At 39.2% G+C, this 26,262-nt stretch overlaps 1 protein-coding gene across 3 annotated transcripts in view; it reads left to right on the forward strand.

Moving 5' to 3' along the window:
* Positions 1–26,262, forward strand: part of SLC39A10 (solute carrier family 39 member 10) — a 147,683-nt gene that overhangs the window by 30,846 nt on the left and 90,575 nt on the right. The window contains exons 2-3 of one of the 3 annotated variants that reach the window (XM_086719184.1): positions 199–301; positions 3,676–3,792. The exons of 1 other annotated variant lie outside the window; for it this stretch is intronic. The gene's annotated coding sequence lies outside the window, so the exon portion shown is untranslated. The remainder of the gene's footprint in view (positions 1–198; positions 302–3,675; positions 3,793–26,262) is intronic. One more of the 3 variants, XM_025934838.2, reaches the window with a different exon arrangement.

Here is a 26,262-nt window from a genome sequence, read left to right on the forward strand (position 1 = left end):
TTGAAGTACAACCTAAAGCTTTAAAAGGGGGAAACCTAAGATCCTCACTGGCTGGGGAAAACAGTTACTGCACACGCATCAAGGGAAAGACCTTATATAAAGCTTGGGATTTGAAACCCCTAGCACTCCAACTGATCTAAGTGAATGTAAATTTAGGAGGAGGGACTTGTTTTATTTTTGCATCTGTGGTCTCCACAGCCTCTGGACGGACCTGACAGGCTTCTAGAATTTATCTGAATTGGATTGAGCTGAAATAAAGAGGGAAGGATCCCAAATCATCTACTGAAATCTTCTTTAAAGGGTAAGTTTCATTTATTTACCATTTAAAAAAAATGGTATAGTTACTTGGCAAAGTATATGCTATTGGCTAGACAGACATTTACTTTAATATTTCATTTTTGGGTAACTGTCTTCAGTAGTACTGGGATCAGTACATGAGTGACAGATATGCTCCCCTCACCACCCGCCCCCCCAACCAGGAAGCTTCACATTCTGGGAGTGTGCCATGCCATAAACCTTTGGTGTATTCATGAATTGACATCACCAGGGAACTTAATGGGGACTAAAAGTAAAAACTAAAGACTTTCAAATAGAATAAAGCGGATACCAGTCAAAAGGAAGAAATGTATAAATTCATACAAAGGAATAAAAAACGTGAATTAAAATCAAAAGAATGCTGACATTACGGAAAGCATTAAAAATGGAGAAGCAGGTATAGGAGGGAGATTTACTTGCAAAGACATTACTTTAAGGACATAATGTGGGCAAGGGATTTTGTGCAGGAATGCATTAGAGACTGCTGTCAAAAATAACCCAAAATGATTGAAAAGAGGTATTTGGCTAAAAAAAAAAAAAATGAGCCAATGTGGACATTCCTTTTGGCAGACAATGGCTCTCAAAAATATACGGAGAGCCACAAAAATAAACAGTAAACATTTTGGAATAATGAAGAAAACATTTATAGTGCATAGGTATATATAATTAAAATTTTAGGAATGTCCATTAACTGTAATAAGTAACACGAACAAAATAAGGGAGACAAATCTAGAAAGAAGAAAATAACTGTTTTTTTTTTTTTTCTTATAATCTCAGAAACGGACCTAACCAGACATGTTGAGAGTTAGTAGAGACTAAATGATTACTTACGGGTGTGTTTAGGCTCACAGGGAAACTCATCCTAGAGAATTCTGAAGCAGAAACACAACAGCCACAAACTTGGAAAACCTGAGTAACTCTACCTGGAAGCCAAATAAGCCTCCATATTGAAAGAAGTCCTTTTATTCTATGAAAGAAAAAACAAAAAACAAAAAACAAAAAAAGACTTTAAACATTCGGCAAACTTAGTTACTCGTAAAAAGTAAATAACACAGCACACCAAAGATATGGTACAGTTCTTTCAGAAACAAATTATGACTTAATTTAAAAGGCAATACACTAATTTCAGGCTACCATTTCAGGAAAAAATAAGGAATTGAGAATTAAAAGTCTTGCTGTGTGCTTTCTTTCCACATAGAGAAACTAAAATGAAATGGAGGGAGAGAAGTCCTGTAAAGAAAAAGTATTCAGTCAGCTTTCGGATGCTTTGGTATAAAGAACTGATCATGGGAGTGTAATTCTATTAACAGCTGGGTTTCAGTCTGCTCCAGTAGGTTCCATCTTGTATTAGGGGGAGAGCTTGTAGTTGTATGTTCTTTCCTTTCAGTGATTCCACGTTTAGGGTCAGTTATACTGTGAAAGGCTTTATACTTGCTTGCTAATCCTGGAATAACAGAAATATTAGCCAGTGTGCCTTTAGAGCTTAAAAGATCTGTAAATGTGGGGCACCTGGGTGGCTCTGTAGGTTAAGCATCTGACTCTCGGGTTTTGGCTCAGGCCATGATCTCACGGGTTTGTGGGATTGAGCCCCATGTTGGGCTCTGCGCTGACAGCACAGAGCCTGCTTGGGATTCTCTCTCTCCTCCTCCCTCTGCCTCTCCCATGCTTGCTCTCTAACTCTCTTTCAAAATCAATAAATACTAAAAAAAAAATCTGGAAATGTAGTTCAGTACCCAAGTTTGGTTTTTTTTTTAATGTTTATTTATTTATTTTTGAGAAAGATAGCACAAGCAGGGAGGGGCAGAGAGAGAGGGAGAGAGAATCCCAAGTAGGCTCTGTGCTCTTAGAACAGAGCCCCATACGAGGCTCACAGTCACGAACCACGAGATCATGACCGGAGCTGAAATCGAGGGACAGATAGATGCTCAACCAACTGAGCCACCCAGGGACCCCAGTACCCACGTTTTTAACTTGTTTGGTTATGTTATATTTGGCATTTAAACTATCCTTTTCATTGACCTCACATTTTATTTAGATGAGTAAATTTGATTTTTTCTGCAGGTATGTGAATCTATTAATGTAATGTAGATACTTACACATGCTTTGAAAAAGTATGTAGTGGATATGTAATTGTTTTAAGAAAAAAAATTTTTTTCTCTTGTGCACCTATTTGGAAGTATGCACCTAACACATTGAGGTACCGTTCTAAGCCACACAAAAAGATAAGTAACCAGCCTTTGCCCTCAAGGAGATTACTGTCTATTTTAGCAGATTTAATTTACCAAATCTGTTTTTTTCATAAGATGAAAGAATATTTAAGCTCTGCATATGTTGAGTAAGCACCTTGCCTAAGCAGTGGTGAGATAAAACGACTTTGGAGTTAGATGGACCTGGGCTTTTACCCCGGCACACTTAGTATTTCTGATCCTTTAAGTCTGAGAGTTTACTTTTTTTTTTAAGTTTATTTATTTTGAGAGAGAGAGAGAGAAAGAGAAGGCATGAACAGAGAGGGGCAAAGAGAGAGGGAGGGAGAGGGAATCCCGATGCGGGGCTCAAACCCACAAACTGCAAGATCATGACCTGAGCCCAAGTTGGATGCTTAGCCAACTGAGCCACTCAGGGGCCCCGAGAATTCACTTTTAAAACAGGAATACTAATTTTTAGCTTACAAGCTTACAGAGGTTTCATGGGGTAAACATCATAATGCATATAAAGCAGGAGGTGGATGGGGGGATGGGAAGAAATAAATAAATAAATAAATAAATAAATAAATAAATAAATAAATAAAATGCCTATCACAGAGATTAGCCCTAAATTTTTAGTAGCCTCCCCCCACCCCACATATATTATTTAAATGAAGAGTTCAGCTTCAGCATTTCTATAATTGTCTCCATTAATTTTTATCTAGTGTTATTTTAAAATAATTAAATAATTTAAATTTAAAATAATTTCATAAATGCAGCCAGATTCTAATTGGCAGTACTTTGGGTGGCGAATGAGGCAGCAATTGAGCTGTTAAAAATTCAAGAGACAATATAGGAATGCCGGAACATGAAGGTCAAGAGCCAGGCCCCAATCCTTCCACACATTCATTACCAGTCACAGCCTCTGCCGTTAGAAATGATCTGCCAGGGCTGAGAGGTGTCCAGGGGAAGGAGAACAGGAAAAATGGATTCACGGTGTTTCTTAAAGGCCCGGAGAAAAGAAAAACAGCTAAGGAGATAGGGATTTGTTTTGCCAGGATTCTATAAAAAAGAAGAGCACATAAATTACACCAAGAGACTGTGACTAGAAATAAATATTGGTATATCTCAGCCCTCTGCTCCCAATCTTTGGAATCCTTTTTGTGGTTTTCCGCAGAGAGAATAAAAGGCACGTCCTCTCACCAGCACACCTTCCATCCCTGGACAGCACTTATGCCTCAGCCCTCCCTCCTTCCCCATGCTGTTGAACGAACCATGTGGAACAAGCGATAAAGTAAACTTGAGACCCAACTTTAATTCTCTACCTGAAAGCCAGACAGTCAACTCTGCTCACCTGATCACTCCTTGCAACCGTGTCCCTCAAAACTAATCAGGGCACATCCTACAAAGAAGGGGAAAACGGAAGGGTCTCCCTAATCGAGAAACTCTAAAACTTAACTGAAGTCCCCAAACCCTACAAGTTATTTGGAGAGTCTTCCTCATTCTTTAATTCCCCTGCTGTCTCCACATTCCACGCCTAATGAGAGAGGGAAGGTTGAAAGAAAACCAGTTTGGAGCACTTGGGTGGCTCAGTCAGTTAAGCGCCCAACTTCAGCTCAGGTCGTGATCTCACAGTTGGTGAGTTCAAGCCCCGCATCGGGCTCTGCACTGGTAGTGAGCAGCCTGCTTGGGACTCTCACTTTCTCTCCCTCTCTCTCTGCCCCTCCCTGACTCGTGCATGTGCTCTCCCTCTCTCTCTCTCAAAACAAATAAACTTAAAAAGAAGAAAAGCAGTTTGCTCATTTTTCCATCTTAATTTTCATACTGTCTCATTTTTTTTTTAGTTTATTTATTTAAGTAATTTCTACACCCAACTTGGGGCTCGAACTCACGACCCCAAGATCAAGTGCCATATGTTCCCCCAACTGAGCCAGCCAGGCACCCCTGTTGTTAGTGGTTTTGTTGTGTAGTATTCTATTGTGTGACTATAACACAATTTATTCTTCCCCAGCGATGAATAATTGTTTTCATTATTTGGCTGTTTAAGTAAATCTGCCTTGAGATCTCACTATGCATTTTTTTTAAGATATTATTTTTAAGTAATCTCTCCACCCAACATGAGGCTTGAATTTACAACCCCGAACTGGGTCGCGTGCTCTACGGACAGCCAGCCAGGCGCCCCTCCCACTGTGCATTCTTCATTTCTTCCAGGCCCCTCCCTGTGGAAATGTGGTGAATAGAATTGTGGAGAGGGTCTCCCCACATCCAGTTAGTCTTGCCTCATGTTAGTTCTTCAGCTTACTTGGGCACCAGAATTCAAAGGAAGATAAAAATCCTTTGTTGCCCAAATTTGAGAGAGAGAGAGGGAGAGACAGAGACAGACAGACAGAAAGAGAGGGAGGGAGGGAGGGAGGTGGGTGGATAGAAGGAGGGAAGGGAGACAAGGGAAGAAGGGAGGAAATGTATAGGCATGATCTTTAACTCATAATTCTCATTTTATAGAGGTATCTGATCATCTTAATTTCTAAGAGCTAAATAAGTAATGCTTACATGATACATGATTCTTTACTTCACTCTTGGAAATACTCCATGTCCTCTGGAAATATTTAAAGAGCTTTGTCATATCCCTTTAAGAAGTGATGAAATCTGGGGCGGCTGGGTGACTCAGTCGGTTGAGTAGGTCTGACTTCAGCTTAGGTCATGATCTCACAATTCGTGGGTTCGAGTCCCGCATCAGGCTCTGTGCTGACCACTCAGAGCCTGGAGCCTGCTTCGGATTCTGTGTCTCCCTCTCTCTCTGCCCTCCACCACTCGTGCTATGTCTCTTAAAAATGAGCATGTTAAAAAATTGTTTAAAAAAAGGAAGTGATAAAATCACAGTGTCAAGTGCAAGCTTCAGGGCCAACTTCACTAGGAAGTTTAGTTGACTGAGTATTTTTACTAAAAGTTTTTTTTTTTTTTTAACTTTATGAAGAATCCGAACTCTTGAACAAATCCCAGGGAGGCTGAGGCAAGCAATGAAATGCATTTTTAAATATACCGTTTTGAGCATTGTTGCCAGCAGTCTTCATTGCTGACTTTTATCCTTGATGCCTTATTCCACTTCCCCTAGATGTTTCCACTTTCGCTGTTACTTAATTTGCTTCCTCAAATGTGGAAAGTCATGAGACACTGAAGTTTGTTGCTTTAAGCCCTAGAATCTACATTAATAAATTATCTAGACAATTTCCTAACCTATCCCTGTTTTAAAATTTTGATATACAGATCATCTAAGAAACTGGTCAATTAAAGTAATCAGTCCATGGTAATTAGCAAATTATTTGCTCCACAGTTTATTATAGAGATTTTAATTTCTATCGTTAAGACTAAAAGTTTTTTAGGGATGCCTGGCTGGCTCATTTGGTGGAGCGTGTGACTCTTAATCTCAAAGTCATGAGTTTGAACCCCACGTTAGGTGTAGAGATTACTTAAAAATAAAAAAAAAATAAAAAATTGTAATATTTATTTTTGAGCGAGACAGAGGGTCTGAAGCACGCTCTGCACTGACTGACCCTGATGTGGGACTCACACTCACAAACCACCAGATCATGACCTGAGCCGAAGTTAAATGCTTAACTGACTGAGCCACCCAGGCACCCAAAATACAAAAAAAAATTTTTAAGTAAAATCTTTAAAAAAAAGAATAATTTTCTTTTATTGTATGTTTGTTGTTCATTTGGGGAATGTTGACTTATTTTTAATTGTGTTCTTGTTTAGTCATGGGGAAATATACACATTCTTTATAACATCATCGATTAATATTTGAAATCAGGTTATAATCATTTTCTTTTTTAAAAAGAAAATTTTATTTATTTATTTATGAGAGAGAGAGAGGCGGATAGAGAATCCTAACCAGGCTCCACTCAGCACAGAGCCTGACGTGGGGCTTGAACCCATTAACCGTGAGACCATGACCCGAGCTGAAATCAGGAGTTGAACATTTAACTGACTGAGCCACCCAGGCATCCCTATAATCATTTTCAATTAAGTTTATGCCAAATGAAGTTTGAGAGGCTTCATGATAAATCTCATCTCATAGACCCTCATAAGAGTAACCACTTGGTGTTTATTGTACAATAAATTGCAAATGACATTAAAATAGTGACACATAGCTGTGCAAACATGGCAAGCCAAGTTCTGGACATCAACCCTTTAACCAAAAAGAGTTAATGTAAGAAAAAAATGCAAATGACTTCCCAATTTCCTCTTTTTAGCAATTATAGGTAGAAGTTTAAACTATGGTTAGAATTTGCCTGTGATTTTTTTTTTCCTCCTGTAGTATTTAGGGCTAGGATGAGTGAAGCTTCTATGATGAGTGTTTTACCTCACCGCTCATGGGTTGGAAGTAGTTTTATTTAAAGACAGGATGGAAAGTATAGGGGCCAAAGCTGAGAGAGAAAAGATAAATATTTGTGTTGAAGGGCAGTGGCCATAGAAATGCATTAGATAATAAGTATATAAAAGGCTTGGCATTTATTACATTGCTTGGAAGGATATTTTGGAGTCTCCTGAGATTTCTTGAAAACCACATTAGCGTCCATCTGGGAAAGAGTTCTCTGCCTTAACCCACATTCCCAGGCCAACTTTCAGGCTTTCCTTAAAAGGTGCTTTGTATTAAGCTGTCAGGAAATAGCCCTTTGTTAGCCCTTTGGTTCTGGGCTCAAAAAAGGCTGAAGTGATAAATTGTGATTCTATTTTTTTAAAAAAACCACTCTAGCTAGAGATGGTTTTGAATTCCTATGATAGTGTTTAATTTGTTCGAGATTCTTATTCAGCATTTACAATTGGCTCAATGTTAGGGAGAAGGAGAAACCTGTTGATACAGCTCCTTTAAGTGCTGTGGGTTTCAAAACAACTGTAGATAGCACACATTCCTGGAGTGAGGCAGAGGGTGAGCCGAAAGCCTTCCCCATTCATTCAAAGAAGGAGAAAGGGACTGAACTTACCTCCCAGCAGGTGAAGTTAAGCACGTCCTGTAAGTGGATTGATTTGTTATATAAATCAAAGTTCTGTTTGAAGGGACCATAAACAATACTTTGTCACCTGGTACCTTCTGTTTCTCCACCCCACCCTCAAAGCCCCCCAGAGCTCATTGCTGGGGAAATGTTCCCTTCTTGTTGAGAGATGTCTTTCTTCCTCTTTGATGATTGTTATTTTTTTTCCTCTTTCTTTTTAGCTCAAAAGGAGATTTTTTTTTCCTTTTTGTCACGTCTGTGTCTTTTCTCATACATTACATTGTTTCTCTTTTGCTTTGTTACTAGGCTTGTTTACATCTTAAAAACAAATGTGAGCTTCGTATCAAAACAAAATAAATGCATGCTCTCTAGAATTATAAAGGAATAGTACAGCTGTCCTCAGTGATTATGTTCTTTGAGCATCTAAAATTTTGAAAGTGCTTAGAAATTTCTTTTTAACAAAGGCTATCAAAAAACTCCTTACAGAAACCCATTTTGTGAAGTTTTTGAGTGTTGCTTTTGTGGATGGTTTACAGAAATGCCTAGTGTGTTTCAGAAGTACCTGTGCATGTGTCAGTGCAGTGAAAGCTCAACAATTTAAAACGTTAGACTGATTTGTTTATTTGCGGTTAATTTTGTACATTTATCCAGCGAAGTGCTTTTTTTAATGATATTTTTGCAGAGACAGATAAAAAGCATTACTCAGTGCAACAACTTAACTTGAAAAGGAATAACAGATAAGGGTTGTGGGAGCCCGAGAAAATGGTTGCTGATACTTTGAAAGCTGTGCCCTAGGATTGCCATTTAAAATTGTACAACTGTTGTCAAACTCTTTAGCAATGTAGAGAGACCTTCTAGGGTGTATCTTCACCTGCTGTGAATTTCCCTTTCTCCTTTGTTCTGCCCCTGATCTCTGATCTCCCATCTCAGGGTCCTTCGTTTTCAAGGACACTGCTGCTGAACTGCCGGCAGTCTCTGGCTGGAACCATGGACTGCTCTGACTCATCCACACTTTGATCCTGTGAGATCATTTATTCTAGGAGTAATGACATTCATTTTCCAGGAGGCTGGCGGTCTAGGCTACCACAGAAGGGATGAAGGTAAAGGACCCAAAATAGCATTGGTACACGAGCAGGAGCTCGATAACTATTTGTTGGATGAAAGTCTTCAACTGTTTCCTTCATGCCAATGGTATCTGCAACCGACCATGAGGGAGCCAGCTTGCTTTTTCTGTTAGTATTGCAGTTATAATTCTGACTTTTAAAATACCAAGGGACTTGACATTGCCAAATTTAAGTAAGTAAGCTTGGCCTAATTTACTTAAATAATCATCCCAGCCCTCCAACGCCTTGTAGCTTTATTTCCAATATACCCTTTAAATTTTGCTTACAGGAGTTGGGAAGGAGGATGGCCGAGCTGGTGGTGCTCCAGGCCCTCTATACCCCCAAATAAGAGCATTGTTACGTGTTGAACTTGGCCACGTGATATTGTTGTCACAGATGCTTTAGCTGCTCAAGAAACATTTTTAAAATAAATACCAAAAATCCACATTAGAAACACTTCTGGTTAAAACAGCCTGAGCTTCAGACAAACTCCACTGATTTCACTATTCCATCTCTAGCAAACCGGGAGGCCCCAGGCATTTGTGGCTTTTTTAATTAAAGTGTAGTTGACACATAATATCACATTGTTTTCCGGTGCACAACATATCCGCTGTGTCTTCTGACGGCTTCTACCTGTTATCAGTTATTTGTCCTTGCCTGTGGTATGCACGAGAAACGAGACACTAGGGTGTCTGCATTCTCTCTGCTACTACCCAATGAGTGACCACTCCTTCGGAAGAGAACAAAGCTCTCTAGAGCAGGACTTCCCCAAATTTATAGTGTATATGACAATCACTGGAGAGGTTGTCACAATGCAGTTCTGATTCTGTAAGTCCAGGGTGGGACCTAGTAATCTGCATTTTTAGCAAGTCACAGGCGATGCAAATGCCACTGGTCTACATTTGTATCACCTAGGTAGTTTTTTTTTAAGCTGCAAATCCTTGGGGGGCGCCTGGGTGGCTCAGTCGGTTAAGCATCCGACTTGGGCCCAGGTCATGATCTTGCGGTCTGTGAGTTCAAGCCCCACATCGGGCTCTGTGCTGACAGCTCAGAACCTGGAGCCTGCTTCGGATTCTGTGTCTCCCTCTCTCTCTGCCTCTCCCCCGCTCACACTCTGTCTCTCTCTCTGTCTCTCAAAAAATAAATGTTAAAAAACATTTGAAAAAAAAAAAACCTGCAAATCCTTGGGTTTCACCTCTATATCATCCTCCTACACTCTTCCCCAACCCCATTCCAGGTTTCTCATCGAATTGGCCTTGAGTTTTGGCCTAAGCATGGAGACTTTTTTAAGCTCCCAAATGATGCTAATACTCAGCCAAGTTTAAGAAACTCCAGATCTGGTTTTTCATCAGTTTCTACTTGGAAATCCATTTACTTACATGTATCAACTGTCTGGTCCTGGTCCCTGTAGGCATTTGTTTTCCTTCCTTCCATCCTCCCTCTCTTTCTTTCTTTCTTTCTTTCTTTCTTTCTTTCTTTCTTTCTTTCTTTCTTTCTTCCTTTTTTCTAAAGTTTACTTATTTTGAGAGAGAGAGAAAGAGCGAGATTGGGTGAAGGGCAGAGAAAGAGAGGGAGAGAGAGAATCCCAAGCAGGCTCTGCACCGTCAGTGTAGAGCCCAATGTGGGGCTTGAACCCACAAACTGTGAGATCAAGACTTAAGCAGAAATCAAGAGCCTGATGCTAAACTGACTGAGCCACCCAGGCGCCCCAGCATTTGTTTTTCTGAATTAAATGCTCTTCCCTTTCTTGAGGAAATCTTATCAGTCTTTCGAAGTGCTTTTTCAAATACTACTGCCTTTTCACACAGTTAACACATTTAAAAAATTATTTTGGCACTCACCTTGCTCTAAATCCCATGCGACTTTATTTGTAACTCCTAAGGCAATGACAACATTCAGCCTTATAATTATATGTGTATTTATCTAAACCTCCTAGTTGATAAACTACCTGAAGGCAGACATTGTGTCACCTCTTTTATATTTTCCCTGTAGTTTCCCAACCAGTGGTCTCACACAGTGCCCTGAGCATGCATTTCTTCATCCAGCAAGCATTCCCATAGAGCTGGTGTGCCAAGCGGGCCAGGCTCTGGTGAGGCACGCCAAACACGTTCCCTCCCCCTTCTAGGAGCTTCACCGTCCAATGAGGGAGACCGATATGCACAAATGATTTACAAAGACAAATGTAAGAGTTCAACCAAGATGAGAGAATCTAAATGACTCCAGATTGGAAAGAAAGTCTTCTTGAGGAAATGATTGAGATCTGAAGAATCTATAAGTAGGTGAAGGTGGGGAATAAGGGTGAAGCGCATTCAAGACAAAGAAAACTGGAGCATTTGCGTAATTTTAGAAGTTAATTTGTTTTCAATCAAAATCTTCCTACACTTATCCTCCATGTACCCAGGTCCCCAGTGAGGTACCAACAACTATTAGTTTCTTGTGTATCCTTTTAGTCTCTTTAAGTATGTTCAAGTAAATACATAGTAAACACTGAATTTTCACCTCTGAACAATGCTCCCCCCAGCCTTTATAATTTATTATTTATTTTCATTTCCTTACTCTTTCGTAAGGGAAAACTTGTTTTTTTAGAGAGACAGGGTGTGAGTGGGAGAGAGGCAGAGAGAGGAGACACAGAATCCGAAGCAGGCTCCAGGCTCTGAGCTGTCAGCACAGAGCCCAATGGGACTCAAACTCACAGACCGTGAGATCATGACCTGAGCTGAAGTTGGACGCTTAACCGACCGAGCCACCCAGGCACCCCTGGGAAAACTTGTTTTAAAGCTGAACAGTATCCTATTACGTAGCTCTTTTAAGTGGTATGTCCCCAATAGTTGGCTTGCTTACAGTATTTTACTATTGCAAACAAGGCCACAATGAATAATCTTGAACTTTAGACGTTTTTCACATGTGAAAGCATATCCTGGAAGATCATTTTCCAGAAGAGAAACAGCTGAGTCATGAGCATATGCATTTGTAATTTTGAGAGATATTGTGAGATTGCCTTCCATAAGTGTTTTATTTTTTGTTTTAGTATTTTATTTTACATTCTCACTAGAAATATACAAGAGCCCCTTTCTCTATTACATCCTCAATAGTGTGTTATCAACTTTTTGGATATTTGTTTAGATCTACTAGGTACCAATAAAGATATCTTAATAATTTTAGTTTGGATCTCTCTTATGAGTGAAGTTGAACATCTTTTGATATGTTTAAGTTATTTATACATTTTTTATCTCTAAACTTCCTATTATTTTTAAAGATTTTTTTTAAATGTTTATTTTTTTTAATTTATTATTTTTTTTAATGTTTATTTATTTTTGAGACAGAGAGAGACAGAGCATGAATGGGGGAGGGTCAGAGAGAGGGAGACACAGAATCTGAAACAGGCTCCAGGCTCTGAGCTGTCAGCACAGAGCCCGACGCGGGGCTCGAACTCACGGACCGCGAGATCATGACCTGAGCCAAAGTCGGCTGCTCAACCGACTGAGCCACCCAGGCGCCCCTTAAATGTTTATTTTTGAGAGAGAAAGAGAGAGAGAGAACACAAGCAGAGAAGGGGCAGAGAGAAAGGAGGACAGAGGATCTGAAGCAGGCTCTGTGCTAACAACAGATAGCGTGATGCGGGACTCAAACTCGAGAACCATGAGACCATGACCTGAACTGCAATCGGTACTTAATGAACTGAGTCACCCGGTGCCCCTAAAGATTTTACTTTATTTATTTTTTCTTTAATGTTTACTTTTGACAGAGAGAGAGGGACAGAGAGGCTGTGTGACTGGGTGAGGGGAAGAGAGAGGGAGACACAGAATCCAAAGCAGGCTCGAGGCTCTCAGCTCTAAGCACAGAGCCTGATGTGAGGCTCGAACTCAGACTGCGAGATCATGACCCGAGCTGAAGTTGGACACTTAACAGACTGAGCCACCCAGGCGCCCCAAGATTTTACTTTAAAGTAATCTCTACACCCACCATGGGACTCGCACAAACCTGAGATCAACAGTCACATGTTCTACTGACTGAGCCAGCCAGGTGCTCCTAAACTTCTTGTATTCATACTCTTTGCCCATTTTTATATCGGGTTGTTGGTAACTTTATTATTGATTTCTAAAAGCTGTTTATGTATTAAAGATTTTATACTTTTTTTGATGTGAGTTACTATTCTCCCAGTCTTTTGTATTTGTTTATAGTGTTGTGAAGTTTTTGTTTGTTAGTTGTTTGTTTTACTTGTTTGTTTTTATCTTATAGTTGATTTTGATTTTGATAGAGTTAACCTTATTAATCTTTTCTATGATTTCAGGATTTTAAGTCATAGTTTGAGTGGCCTAAACCATTCCAAGACTATAAATAAATTCTTCTAGGTTTCATTCTAGAACAGTTGTAGCTCTGCTTTTTTATAGTCAAGTCTTTGATTTTTCATATACACTTGGCATATGATATAAGGTATTCATTTGATTGTTTTTCTATGCCCATTTGCTGTCAAAATGTCATTTATTAAATGTTTTAATCTTTATTTATTTTTGAGAGAGACAGAGACAGACTGTGAGCGGTTTAGGGGTAGAGGGAGAGGGAGGCACAGAATCCGAAGCAGGCTCCAGGCTCTGAGCCATCAGCACAGAGCCCAGTGTGGGGCTCGAACTCACGAGCTATGAGATCATGACCTGAGCTGAGGTCAGAGGCTCAACTGACTGAGCCACTCAGGCACCCCATTTATTTTTTTAAAAATGTAACTATGAGAACCTTGAGAAAGGGAAGCAAGACTCAAGTCTGGGAGACCAGTTCTAGGGATAAGCAAGTGAAGGGTTAGGGAAATTAAAATAGTTAATCTCTGTAGCCACATGGATATTACATGACTGCTGCCCTAATCACCACCCTTTCATGGTAGACATGGCCAATCTGACATGATACTTTAAAAAAAATTTTTTTTTATTGTTTATTTATTTTTGAGAGAGAGAAACAGAGCGTGAGTAGGGGAGGGGCAGAGAGCAAGGGAGACACAAACTCCAAAGCAGGCTCCAGGCTGTGAGGTGTCAGTACCAAAGCCCAACGTGGGGCTCAAACCCACTGACCAAGAGATCATGACCCGAGCTGAGGTCAGATGCTCAACTGACTGAGCCACCCAAGCACCCCTGACATGATACTTCTCAAAACATTGTTTCAGGCAGCCACTTCCTATCAATCAAAATGGATACATTTGCCATCTCTGGTGTAGGATTTGATTTAGGAAGTATGGGGGAGTAAGAGAAGTGGCAAGAGAGGTAACTGAAAGGGCAAGTAATGTCAGGGTCTTGAATGCATATTAAGCAATGGAGATAATGTGACTTTTTGGTTTTTTAAGGGCACAAAGTGGCATATGTGTTTCAACAAAGTGAGGTAATGATGGCTTGAAAAAGAGAAACCCAAAGCTACTGTAGTCGTCCAATCTAGGGATGCAGCATATCTGAACTCAGATAGTGAACTAGAGGAGAAGGGCCGTATTCAAGAGGCAAACCTGGTAGGACATGTAAGTGTTGAATTGCAGGACTTCGAAGAAATTAACTATAGGTAGCGAGAGACAAGATAGACTAAAAAAATGATTAGGTCCTTGAAGTAGGGCATGTAGTGGTTCCGAGACCCAGATGGAGAACTTAGGAGGAGGAACACATCTCGGGACGGAGAGATGATAGTAAAGGGAATGAGTGTGGTCTTGGATTTCTGATATGAATGCTGTATTTGGACTGTTCGTGTTTGTCCAGCTCTGGGCTAAAACTATGATGTGCTTAGGAATAAAGAGAAGAGATAGTATTGATTCATACAGAGTAATTACTTGAGGACAGAAGCTGAAAAAATGACCCGTTAGGTCTACGGATTCTCAATATGAAAGATGACTGCCTCAAGTTGTGGGAAAAGATGAATTTGCAAATGGAGCGTGTAATAATGAAAACAACAACAAAAGCTGATACAAGTCTATACAAACTGGAATAGGAAGCATGAGGTGATCTTATGATGATAATTCTGTGTTGGCCTCCACCAGCCAGTCTCAGCATATTATGTCCAAGCTTGGGCTCCAGGTCTTTAGACATTAAAATCCTGGAGAACATTCAAACAGCAACAAAGATAATTAAAGGGTTAGAAATAATAGCTGAGGCATGAAACTATATTTGAGTTAGCCTGGAGAAAAAAAGAACAAATGGTTACTCCATTCACAGTAGTTGAAAGCACCATAGAGATAACTATTTCCTCAAGTTTGGAGCAAGAGAAGAAGGGATTAAATTGTAAATTGATGTGCATGAGATATGGGCCAAAACTTCCTGAGATGAAGGTTAAATAATAGATTAGAGTTAAATATGGTAGTTCAAGTTGTCTGGAGGTTGTGAAATCTCTCTGTGAATCTTTAAAGCATCGAGAGCTAAACGGAAATCCTCCATTTAGCAGGCACTCTGTACTTAAGGATCCAATTCCTTACCCCTGCCAGCAAAAATGCACCGCAGATCTTGTGCGAGTTGCTGCCCCAAGATCCTTATTCTAAAAGGTAATTGCCACCATCGATGCCCCTTTGAAAGCCATGCATTCATTTGATAATTATTTTTTAACAATACACGTGGGACATTATTTTAGGTGCCAAGGATATTGAGTGAACAAAACAGAAGAAATGAATGTACCCACAGTTTATTGAGTATTGCTGTATGTCAGGTACTGAGCAACTACCTGCTTAATTCCAAAGGCCACCTCCTTTTTATTTTTTTTAAGTTTATTTATTTATCTTAAAAGAAAGAGAATGAGTGGGGGAGGGGCCGAGAGAGAGAGAGAGAGAGAGAAAGACAGAGGATCCAAAGCAGGCCCAGCACTGACAGCAGAGAGCCCAGTGTGGGGCTTGAAGTCATGAACTGCATGATCACTCATCTGACTGAGCCACCCAGGCATCCCCGGAGACTTACTTTAATGAGGGCAACTTTTTAAATTGTTCGCATAAGCAAAATTAGAACATACATCATTTAGGTGTTTATGTAATAAATGTAGATATGCCATGTATTTTTAAATGTTTAATAACGTGAAATACTTGGAAGGCTACTACAAGAAAACACATTTAGAAATTAGCTGAATTTTTTAAAACCATATTTGGAATTGGAAATTGATTGCTATATGGATTGTGAGTTCTTTGATTTCTTTGAAGATAGTGTTTGATGGAGTTCACTTTCATGGTACCAGACTCAGTGTAGAATTTTGTATCTTTACAGAAGCATCAACCACCCCAATTTAGAAGCTACCTATAGACAGGGAGTCACATTCCTTCTGTTATCATTTCCAAATGCTTTGAATCATCCCCATATCACCTTATCCAATTCTCCAGATAGAGGACTTGGCAGTAGCAGAAGGTAGGAATAAGGAGAAAAGGTAAAGGCCAGCATGATTAGGAAAAATCATTTTACTGGTAAAATTTTCACTAATTCAAAAGAGGTTAGAGTGGGAGAGAGAGCCAAAGCATAACAGACTCTTAAAAACTGAGAACAAACTGAGGGTTGGTGGGGGGTGAGAAGGAGGGGAGGGTAGGTGATGGGCATTGAAGAGGGCATCTTTTGGGATGAGCACTGGGTGTTGTATGGAAACTAATTTGACAATAAGTTTCATATACAAAAAAGAATAATAATAAAATTCTTTTTTTCACTAATTCAGAGATGTGCAAACTAGCCAGAATAAATTGTAGTAGTTCAAAAGTATGAAGGGATCCAGCATGGGAAGAGAATTTGGCCTGGTAAGATAGATTAATGAGTGGATTTTTTGTAACTGTATAACCAGACAGACTTTGATGACTTTGACGATTCTGGGGGGGTTCCAGAGTATCCCAAAATTAATTGTGTTTTTATAGAACAATTATCTGTGATCATAATAAATCCAATGACCAATTCACCATGCGTAGGAAAATATGCTGGGTGCTTTCCTCTGCCCATGCTTGAGCATGCTGTCTCTCTCTCTCTAAAATATGTAAGATAAAAAAAAAAAGAAATAGAACTTGAGACCCATTTAATAAAAAGATCCACTGTATTCAGTGCTGTTCTGCCAAACTTACACAAGGGCACATGTTTCCTGACAGGACTGATTTTGAGTCTACTGTTTTGTCAATAATTTGTGGGGTTTTTTTCATCCTAAGTGTATGTTGTATATTAACACTTCTGTTTAAGGGGTTTTTTTTTGTTTGTTTGTTTTTAAGTTCTTATTTATTTATTCATTTAAGTAATCTCTACACCCATTGTGAAGCTCAAACTCACGACCCCAAGGTCAAGAGTTGCATGCTTCAATGACTGAGCCAGTCAGGTGCTCTCAAGGTTTCATTTAGAAGTACGTTAGTGATCTTATAAGTTTCTATAAGAACATAGATTTTCCCCAACCCCTGCCACTCCAACCTTGCCCAGTATTTTGTAATTTATTTTAAGTAGATTATTTGTACGAGAAGTAAATATATCCTTTTGAGGCTAGTATACATTCCTAAACAAAGAGGCCATACTAAACCAAATATTTACTGTGAAGCAAATAACTGGTACTCTACACATACAACATCCTGAGTAAACTTTATTTTGGCTTTCTATAACCAAAGTTTAAGGCAACCCATTAATTGTAAGATTTGCCTCTCAAACAAAAACTTGGCCCTGAAAAGAGAAACCTGTCTGGCTTTATAAAATGATTTATTTCAAATTTTAAATGGGCCAAAATGAATATACTGTATCATATACTTTCATTTATATGATTTTGTTTCTCAGCAACTTACTGTTTCATCCTTTAATAATGGAAGAGCCTGAAAACATTGTGAGGGTACTTGTAACATTGCTAAAGAATTCCATCAAAGTAATGATGTTTTAGTCATTAATTAAAAATGTAAAACTCAATGGGGTGCTTGGGTGGCTCAGTCAGATAAGCTTCTGACTCTTGATTTCTACTCAGGTCACGATCTTATGGTTCAAGAGATTGTTAGTGGGATGGAACCTTGAGTAGGGCCCTGCACTAACAGCATGGAACCTGTTTGGGACTCTCTCTCTCTCTCTCTCTCTCTCTCTCTCTCTCTCTCTCCCACACACACACCCCCAATAAATAAATAAATAATAAATAAATAAATAAATAAATAAATAAATAAATAAATAAATAGTGTAGAACTCAACACACGCACACACACACACACACACACACACACACACACACACCCTCTTAAGTATATAGAAGATTGGGAAAAATTAGACCAAGGACTCAAAATCTAAAATAATAGCTTTGTCATTTCCTGAAAGTTTATAGTCAGAAAGAAAAGAAAGGAGGAAGATCATTCACCAGTCCAAATCTGGTGACCCCTTCAGTTGTATCCATTCCACTTGCTTTTTTTAATTGTTTTTAATGTTTATTTTATTTATTTTGAGAGAGGGAGAGATAAAGTGTGAGCAAGGGAGAGGCAGAGATAAAGGGAGAGAGAGAGAATCCCAAGCAGGCTCTGTGTAAGCTGAGCCAAAATCAAGAGTCAGACCCTTATCCAATTGAGCCACCCAAGTGCCCCAACTTGTTCTCATTTATTAAAGATACAAAGTGTGGGGGCACCTGGCTGGCTCAGTTGATAGAGCATGGGATGCTTGATCTCAGGGTCATGAATTCAAGCCCACATTGGGAGTAGAGTTTACCTAAAAGAATAAAAAAAATTAAATTAAAAATTAAAACAAAAACACAAAGTGTGGCCATTGCCTACCCTGGAGGAGGGAAGAATGAACCTTCTACTCATAAGTTATCAAACTTTGAAAAGGCAATTTCGAAAGATGCTAATAGCATATATTTGAGAATAGTCACAGTCTTTGTTCAGTAAAGCACTACAGATTTAAAACTTTGTTGACAACTTATGCTGATCAGCCAGTTACATAAAAAGTGCTTCTTCACTATTTTTTTTTTAAGATTTTATTTTTAAGTAATCTACATACCCAACATGGGGCTCAAAGTCACGACCCTGAGATCAAGAACTGTGTGTTCCACTGACTGAGTGAGCTGGGCGCCTCCTTCATCACTTTCCATTCCCATCCTCATCCATTTATGAAGCACCTATTGTGTGCAAGGCATTAGGATTACAGATGAGCAAGGAGAATGCATATATAAATAAGAGCTCTGCCCATCCTGCCCATCTTAAGTTTTTTTTTAAGAACTTAAGAAAAAAAAATAAGAGTTCAATCCATCCTGGATTGCCCAGTAGACACCAGCAAGGGAGAGATACAAACAATTGAAGAAAGCTCTGCAATGATAAACTTATCCAAATTTTTTTTTTAATTTTTAACGTTTATTTATTTTTGAGAGACCGAGATAGAGCATGAGCAGGGGAGGGGCAGAGATAGAGAGGGAGACACAGAATCTGAAGCAGGAGTGTGATGCGGGGCTGAAACTTACAAACTGTGAGATCATGACCTGAGCCGAAGTTGGAAGCTTAACCAACTGAGCCAGCCAGACACCCCCTTTTTTATTTTTTTAATTATTTTTTTCAACATAAACTTACACAAATTTTTAAAAGCAAAAGAAAGAAACAAAAAACAAACTGGAGAGAAGCTCTTAATTTAGGTATGCAGGTAAGTTTTGCATGCGGGCATTTGTAGCTTGGTACTGACTTGACTGAAACAATGCACGAGGAATCATAATCTTCAGGGGTCTAGGCCTTTAAAAGTTCCAACTGAGGCCTTGCCCTGGCCTTCCTTATCTTGAGGAAGTGAAAACCTCTGATATTTTCTTCTGTTCCATCCTTTTTATTTTACCCCTAGAGATAGCAGTCATATGACCAGAAAGCCTAAAATGTGTCAGACTTCCCTTGGGATAAAAAGGCCTCATTCACACTCAGATAGTGGAGTACGAAAAGCAGTGAATCTGATTCTTGATGGTCTGACTGTACAGTAGGGCTACTTGCTAGTTTACCTCTTCTTTCCCGATGGCTTTGCTCATGAAGCTTTGAGATGAGAGCGTAAGAAGGCCAAGTTCAATTTGACATATGAAAGAGAAAATAATACAGTACTCTTTTTCATGGCCACAAAATACGGATTACAAATCTATATAATTTCTTTCTTTTTTAAAAAGATTTTACTGGGGCACCTGGGTGGCTCGGTCAGTTAAGCGTCCGACTTCAGCTCAGGTCACGATCTCACGGTTTGTGGGTTCAATCCCCGCCTTGGGCTCTGTGCTGACAGCTCAGAGCCTGGAGCCTGCTTTTGATTGTGTCTCCCTCTCTCTCTGCCCCACCTGCTCTTGCTCTATCTGTCTGTCTGTCTCTCTCTCTCTCAAAAATAAATACACATAACAAAAAGTTTAAAAAATTCTTTAAAAAAAGATTTTATTTTTAAGTAATCTCTAAACCTGTGGGGCTTGAATTTACAACTCCTAGACCAAGAGTCATATGCTCTACCAACTGAGCCAGGCAGGCGCCCCTATATGATTTCTCCAAAAAAGCAAAAACAAAAAAGCAAAAAACAAAAAACCAGGGGCGCCTGGGTGGCTCAGTCGGTTAAGCGTCCATCTTCGGTTGAGGTCATGATCTCAGTTTCTGAGTTCAAGCCCCATGTCAGGGTCTTTGCTGACAGCCCAGAGCCTGGAACCTGCTTTGGATCTGTGTCTCCCTTTCTCTCTGCCCCTTTCCTGGTCACACACACACACTGTCTCTCTCAAAACTAACATTAAAAAAAAAAAAAAAAACTCAAAGAAGCCTTCCATAATTCTGTGGAAATGAAAATAGAAGAGCTTCCTTTTAAAGACCATACTACTTCTAGATTTTAGGGAGGATTTTAGGGATTCTTATCACAGAGCAGATACAGTAATTAGAAAGGGTCGGTTGGAGAGTAACTGTGCAAAGTGCAGATAAGGGTGAAGAAGATACCAGGGAAAATATCATCAATGGGTAATAATTTCCCTGAGTAAATTCTCCCCAAAGAGAAGATTTTTCTATATAGAGTTACTCATCTGTATCGCAGGTTCACAAACTGGCTGGTAAGTTTTAGTGGCAGGAAAATTGATAAATAGTTGTAGCCTGGAGATACAATTTCTCTCCTTGCACATAAATGTCTTCCTTTGTCCCTTGGCTGTTTTTATCTCAAAGCATTAATCTATGTTTCTTGGGGAAAATAAATTCATGATGATGCATCAGTAAATTCTCAACAGCTCAAAGATTGCCTTAAAATTGTATTTTAAAATATTGCCTTCCTATATTAAATTAAGGGTTCACTGTTACCTAAAAAGTGATCTAAATTGGGAGCTTTTAACCAGGGATATGTGTAAATTCCAAGTTGCTATAATGACGGGATAATTTATTCCTGATCCATCTCTCAAAACATTTCGAAATGGGAAGTCTAGAAATCTGCATTAATACAAAACAAAGCAAAAACCTTCCTCAGTGACTCACACTTACCACATTGATTTATTTAAACAAAATAGCCACAACTTCAGTAATTGTCCATTCTTTCATTTCAACATGGAGTGGATGATAAAGACTCTCATTTCAGTAAGTGGCCAGTTTATGTCATTCTGTGTAACAGAGGCCTGGTGATGTGATCTGGGTAGTACCAGCTTCCCACCATTAGCAACACACCCTAAAGGCAATTGTATTATCCAAATTAACAAAACTCAGGAGATGATGTAATTACCTGAGTAGCTGAAAAGTAAGGAAGAGAGACTTCAAAGGATTTGCCAGTTGTAACATTGTATGGTTCTTAGAAAACATTTTTTTTCTTTTTAAGTTTATTTATTTCTTTTGAGAGAGAGAGAGAGAGAGAGAGAGAGAGCACACAAGTAGGGGGAGAGGCAGAGAGAGGAAGTGGGGAGAGATTATCCCCAGCAGGCTCTGCACTCTTAGCACAGAGCCCTATGTGGTACTCAGTCCCACAAACCATGATATCATGACCCGAGCTGAAATCAAGAATCCAACACCCAACCAAATGAGCTACCCAGGCACCCCTAGAAAAAATTTCCATAACCCACAGACAGACACGTTCTTGTAAAATAGGAAATAAGACCAGGAAAGAAATGGAAATGACAGGTAAATCTGAGAGAAGGAAAATGTGCCTATGTACATAGTATACTGAATGGCCAGGCATTGCCTTGAGAATCTCTAAACTGAGGGGCAACAAGAACCGCCTGTTTTAAAAAAAAAAAATCTTTTTTTTTATGTTTATTTTTCAGAGAGGGAGAGAGACAGAGCATGAGCGGGAGAGGGAGGGGCAGAGAGAGAGGTAGACACAGAATCCCAGGCAGGCTCCAGGCTCTGAGCTGTCAGCACAGAGCCTGAGGTGGGGCTCGAACTTAGGAGCTGCAAGATCATAACCTGAGCCAAAATCAGACACTTCGCCAACTGAGCCACCCAGGCACCCCAAGAACCACCTGTTTCTTTTTTTTTAACGTTTATTTATTTATTTTTTTGGGACAGAGAGAGACAGAGCATGAACGGGGGAGGGGCAGAGAGAGAGGGAGACACAGAATCAGAAACAGGCTCCAGGCTCTGAGCCATCAGCCCAGAGCCCGACGCGGGGCTCGAACTCACGGACCGCGAGATGGTGACCTGGCTGAAGTCGGACGCTTAACCGACTGTGCCACCCAGGCGCCCCAAGAACCACCTGTTTCTTAAGGAAGGAATAGTAATGCCAAAGTGGAACAGATTGCTGTCAGTATCAAGTTTTGTGGACTTCACTCTTCTGGTAGTGTCTGCTCTTTGGATAATTTATTAAGTCCCTTGTGGACGAAATATGTGATGAGGACCTACTAAAATAAACTTTAGAAATGAACTCTGGTATAAAGAACGTTTACAAAGATGGGCACTTTGAATAAGAGCACCAAAATGTCAGCAAAATCAATGTCATATCCACCTTGTTCACTAAAGTTATAATTGAAAAATATGAATAAATTTATTAATGTAACAATTAAAGCATGCATTGAAACAATAAACATATGGACTACTCATCATATATAAGAGATACAGATGAATAACACAGGCTCCAAGTTGGGAGTTTATGATAGAACACTTGTACAGGTGAAGAAATGTTTGTACTTTGTTGTTGTTTTTTAAGATTTTATTCTTAAGTAACTCTGCACCCAACTTGGGGTTCGAACTCATACCCTACGATCAAGAGTCGCATGCTCCACCAACTGAGCCAGCCAGGAACCCCAAATTGTTTGTACTTTGGACATATAAAGTTTTCCATAAACATTCATATATCACACACCCTCCATGAAGAGTGAAAGAATAAATGAAAATGTTTGAATCCTTTGCTATTTAATTTATTCTTCCCTTAGGAAAGTTCAAGGCGAATGATTTAATGTCATATGTACACACACACACACACACACACTCACACACATGCACACAACTGCTAAATTGTTAGCACCTTAGCAGGCTCATCTTACATTCAATCAATATCCACATCCACTTTAATCCATTACTTAATACTTTTTAAAATGTTTATTTATTTTTGAAAGAGAAAGAGCATGAATGGGGGCAATGCAGAGAGAGGGGGAACAGAGGATCCAAAGCGGGCTCCACCTTGACAGTAGAGAGCCTGATGCGGGGTTCGAACTCACAAACTGAGAGATCATTACCTGAGCTGAAGTCTGATGCTCAATCTGACTGAGCCACCCAGATACCCCTCGTAACCTAACAGTTAACTTACTATTATTATTTGCCAGGCACTGGAAATACACATTGAAAGCAAACGGCCTCTGTCTTCAAGACACCTACATTCTAATGGAAGGAAAAATACAAAATAAATAAAGATAAATAATTCATTGAAAATTATTTTAAGCACTTTGAAGAAAAAGGTTGAGGACATATTGTGGGGTCAGGGTACCTAATTTAGACTAAGGGGTCAGGAAAAGTCTTTTGTGAAAAATAAAAAATTAAGCAGAGTGACCTAAATATGTGAGAAGTTAGTCTAATAAAAATAGAGGTTTTCTTCGTTTTCAAGTTTTCTAGGCAGAGATCCTGGGCCTTCTTTACATGCTTGCCAATTATTCGTGAGCAATCTTATCCAGTCGTGTGGCTTTAAATATCATCGAAACACTGACAACTCCAAATTTATTATATGACTCACACTTCTCTTTGGAGCTTGACCTGGATATTCCATTACTTACTTGACATCTGCACTGAGATGTCTCAGGGATCTCAGAAATATCTCAAACTAGTAAGTCTCCACCCCCCACCCCCACCTCCAAATCTCTTCCTCCAGTCTTCTCCCTCTTGGTAAGAGATACCTCTATCTATATGTTTATTCATACCAGAAACCCAATCGTTCCACGACTTCCCACCCCCCATTCCCTCTCACACACTAATATCCACACTAAGTCTTACCAATTCTACCACAAAAATGTATCTCAAATCTGTTACTACTCTTGACACTGCTTCTACACCAGCATCTTTTGCTTGGATTATTGCAAGGGCACCAGTGAGTGCAAACTCAACACATGCGTCTGCATACAAACCACAGCTGTGGAGCCACAGACTAATAAGCATGTCAGTCTCAGATGGGTGGAGGAGACTCTTTGAGCTAATATTTGCAAATATGTCATGGCGTGTACTTTACACTCAATATTATACAAGTGACTTGGCAAAATTTCTTTATCAATAACTTGGTATTAATTTCTCATTGGCATCTGATAGGGACAATTTGGAGAAGAAATATTTCGATACTACCAGTAGAAGTATTGATCTAGTTATTTCACTTGCCATCTATGTTGAAAACGCCAAACTGAATCTCTGATTAAAAAATTCAGTCTCTAATTAAACACCAAACATATTTTAGCCACAAGCTATACAGCTGCTTAAGAAATTTAAACACCATTTTAGCAATATCTCAATACACAATATTACTTCAAAGTTTAAAGAACTTATTTCTTTTTTAAAAAATGAAACCAGGGGTGCCCAAGTGGCTCATTCAATTAAGCCTCCGACTCTTGATTTCTCTCAGGTCATGATCTCACCGTTCCTAAGATCAGGCCCCATGGTTCATGATATTAGGCCCCACTTGTTGAGCTCTGTGCTGACAGCTTGTAGCCTGCTTGGGGTTCTATCTCTCCTTCTCTCTCTGCCCCTCCCTTGTTCATGCCCTCTCTCTCTTTCTCTCAAGTAAACTTTTTAAAAAATATCCAAAAAAAAGTAAATAAAAAATGAAATGAAATTGTTAGACAAAATTGTAACTTAATTCATTTACCATAATTTACTTAAAAGTTGCTCTTACCTTTTCTGTTAGTGCCTCAGGCTGGTTTAAAAAAACCATGTGATTCAACGGAAATAGATTAATCCTTGCTGGGCCTTTGATTTGGAGGGTTTTTTTTTTGTTGTTTTTTTTGAAAAGTAGCCTTTGAAAACAATCTCAACCTGTGACTAAGAATATTTACCAGTATTTAACATCAGTGTCCATTTGCAACAGGATGTGGGGAAAGTATAATCTCAAGATGAACTTTGCTGCACTCTAAGGTAGAAAGTGAAACATTTTATGGATATACTGATCAATGTTTATGAAGGACAAAACAATTTATCTATGAAATAGGATAGAAAGCTTTAATAAATACACAATTACTACTGTATATAAGACCACTAATTATCTTTATAAAGCACAATTGTGGAAGCTGCTCCATCATACAATGGCTGTGCCTTGTAATTTGAGTAACCTAATCTTCATTGCCTAGGCTCTCCCAGTTCAAGGACTTTAGAGGTCGGCATTATTCGTATTTGTTGTGAGAGTAGACAAGAGGAGTTTTATCATGCTTTGGATTTGAGATAAGCTATGCCCAAAGAAGTTCAATGGTTTGTTGCTCTTATCAAAACATTTTCCATGAAGTTGAGTTTAAGTGGTAATGTCAAATATAAAGAAAGGGCATCAGCGCTTCCTCTTCTTATAAACAATTGTGCTTGATCTGCTAAATGTGAATTAAGATTCATGGTCTCATCCAGTCCTCTCAGAATGTAGACCATTTCTAGACCTCTTCTTGTGACAAAAAGGTGGCACTTCTTTATTTTGAACCTCTAAAATAAGGGGTGCCTGGGTGGCTCAGTTGGTTAAGCGTCCGACTCTTGATTTTGGTTTAGGTCATGAACTCATAGTTGGTGAGTGAGGGCCCCATATCGTGCTCTGTGCTGACAGTGCAGAGCCTGCTTGGGATTTTCTCTCTCTTCCTCTCTCTCTGCCCCTCCCCTGTTCTCTTTCTCTCTCAAAAAATAAGTAAACTAACTAACTAAATAAATGAAAGAAATGAAACCTCTAAAATAATATGGTAATGTCTACTCATTCCAGAGTTAGTCTAAATTAAAATATGTAAGTACTTCAATAGTATTTAATTTTTGAGCTTAAAACATCTATGCATTTAGTTATAGAATTATTCATTAGAGGAGTTGAATGTTGACTTTTACAGAGACTGTTATTTTCTTAAAGCCATTCTTTATGCAGTGGGCTACATTTTCCCACTAGAGGCAAGAATTTTGATCTTGCAAGGTACACATAGCTGTGAAACATTTCTGGTTTTTTACTGACATACAGAAGGGAAGTAGATGGGAGAAATTAAAAAAGGATATGTATCTTTTTTATTTTTTTCTACCAGACAAGTTTGTTTCTCTTTCATTACTTTTCCCACCTTTATCTTATAGTGTGAGATTCAAAGGTTACAAAAAAATTGAATTGGAAATCTTCCAACCCACATGCAGCTATCAAAAGATAGACCTAT

Source organism: Puma concolor, chromosome C1 (assembly GCF_028749965.1).
Source record: "Puma concolor isolate L17-30 chromosome C1, mPumCon1.1.hap2, whole genome shotgun sequence".
In the NCBI taxonomy this organism is placed as follows: domain Eukaryota; kingdom Metazoa; phylum Chordata; class Mammalia; order Carnivora; family Felidae; genus Puma; species Puma concolor.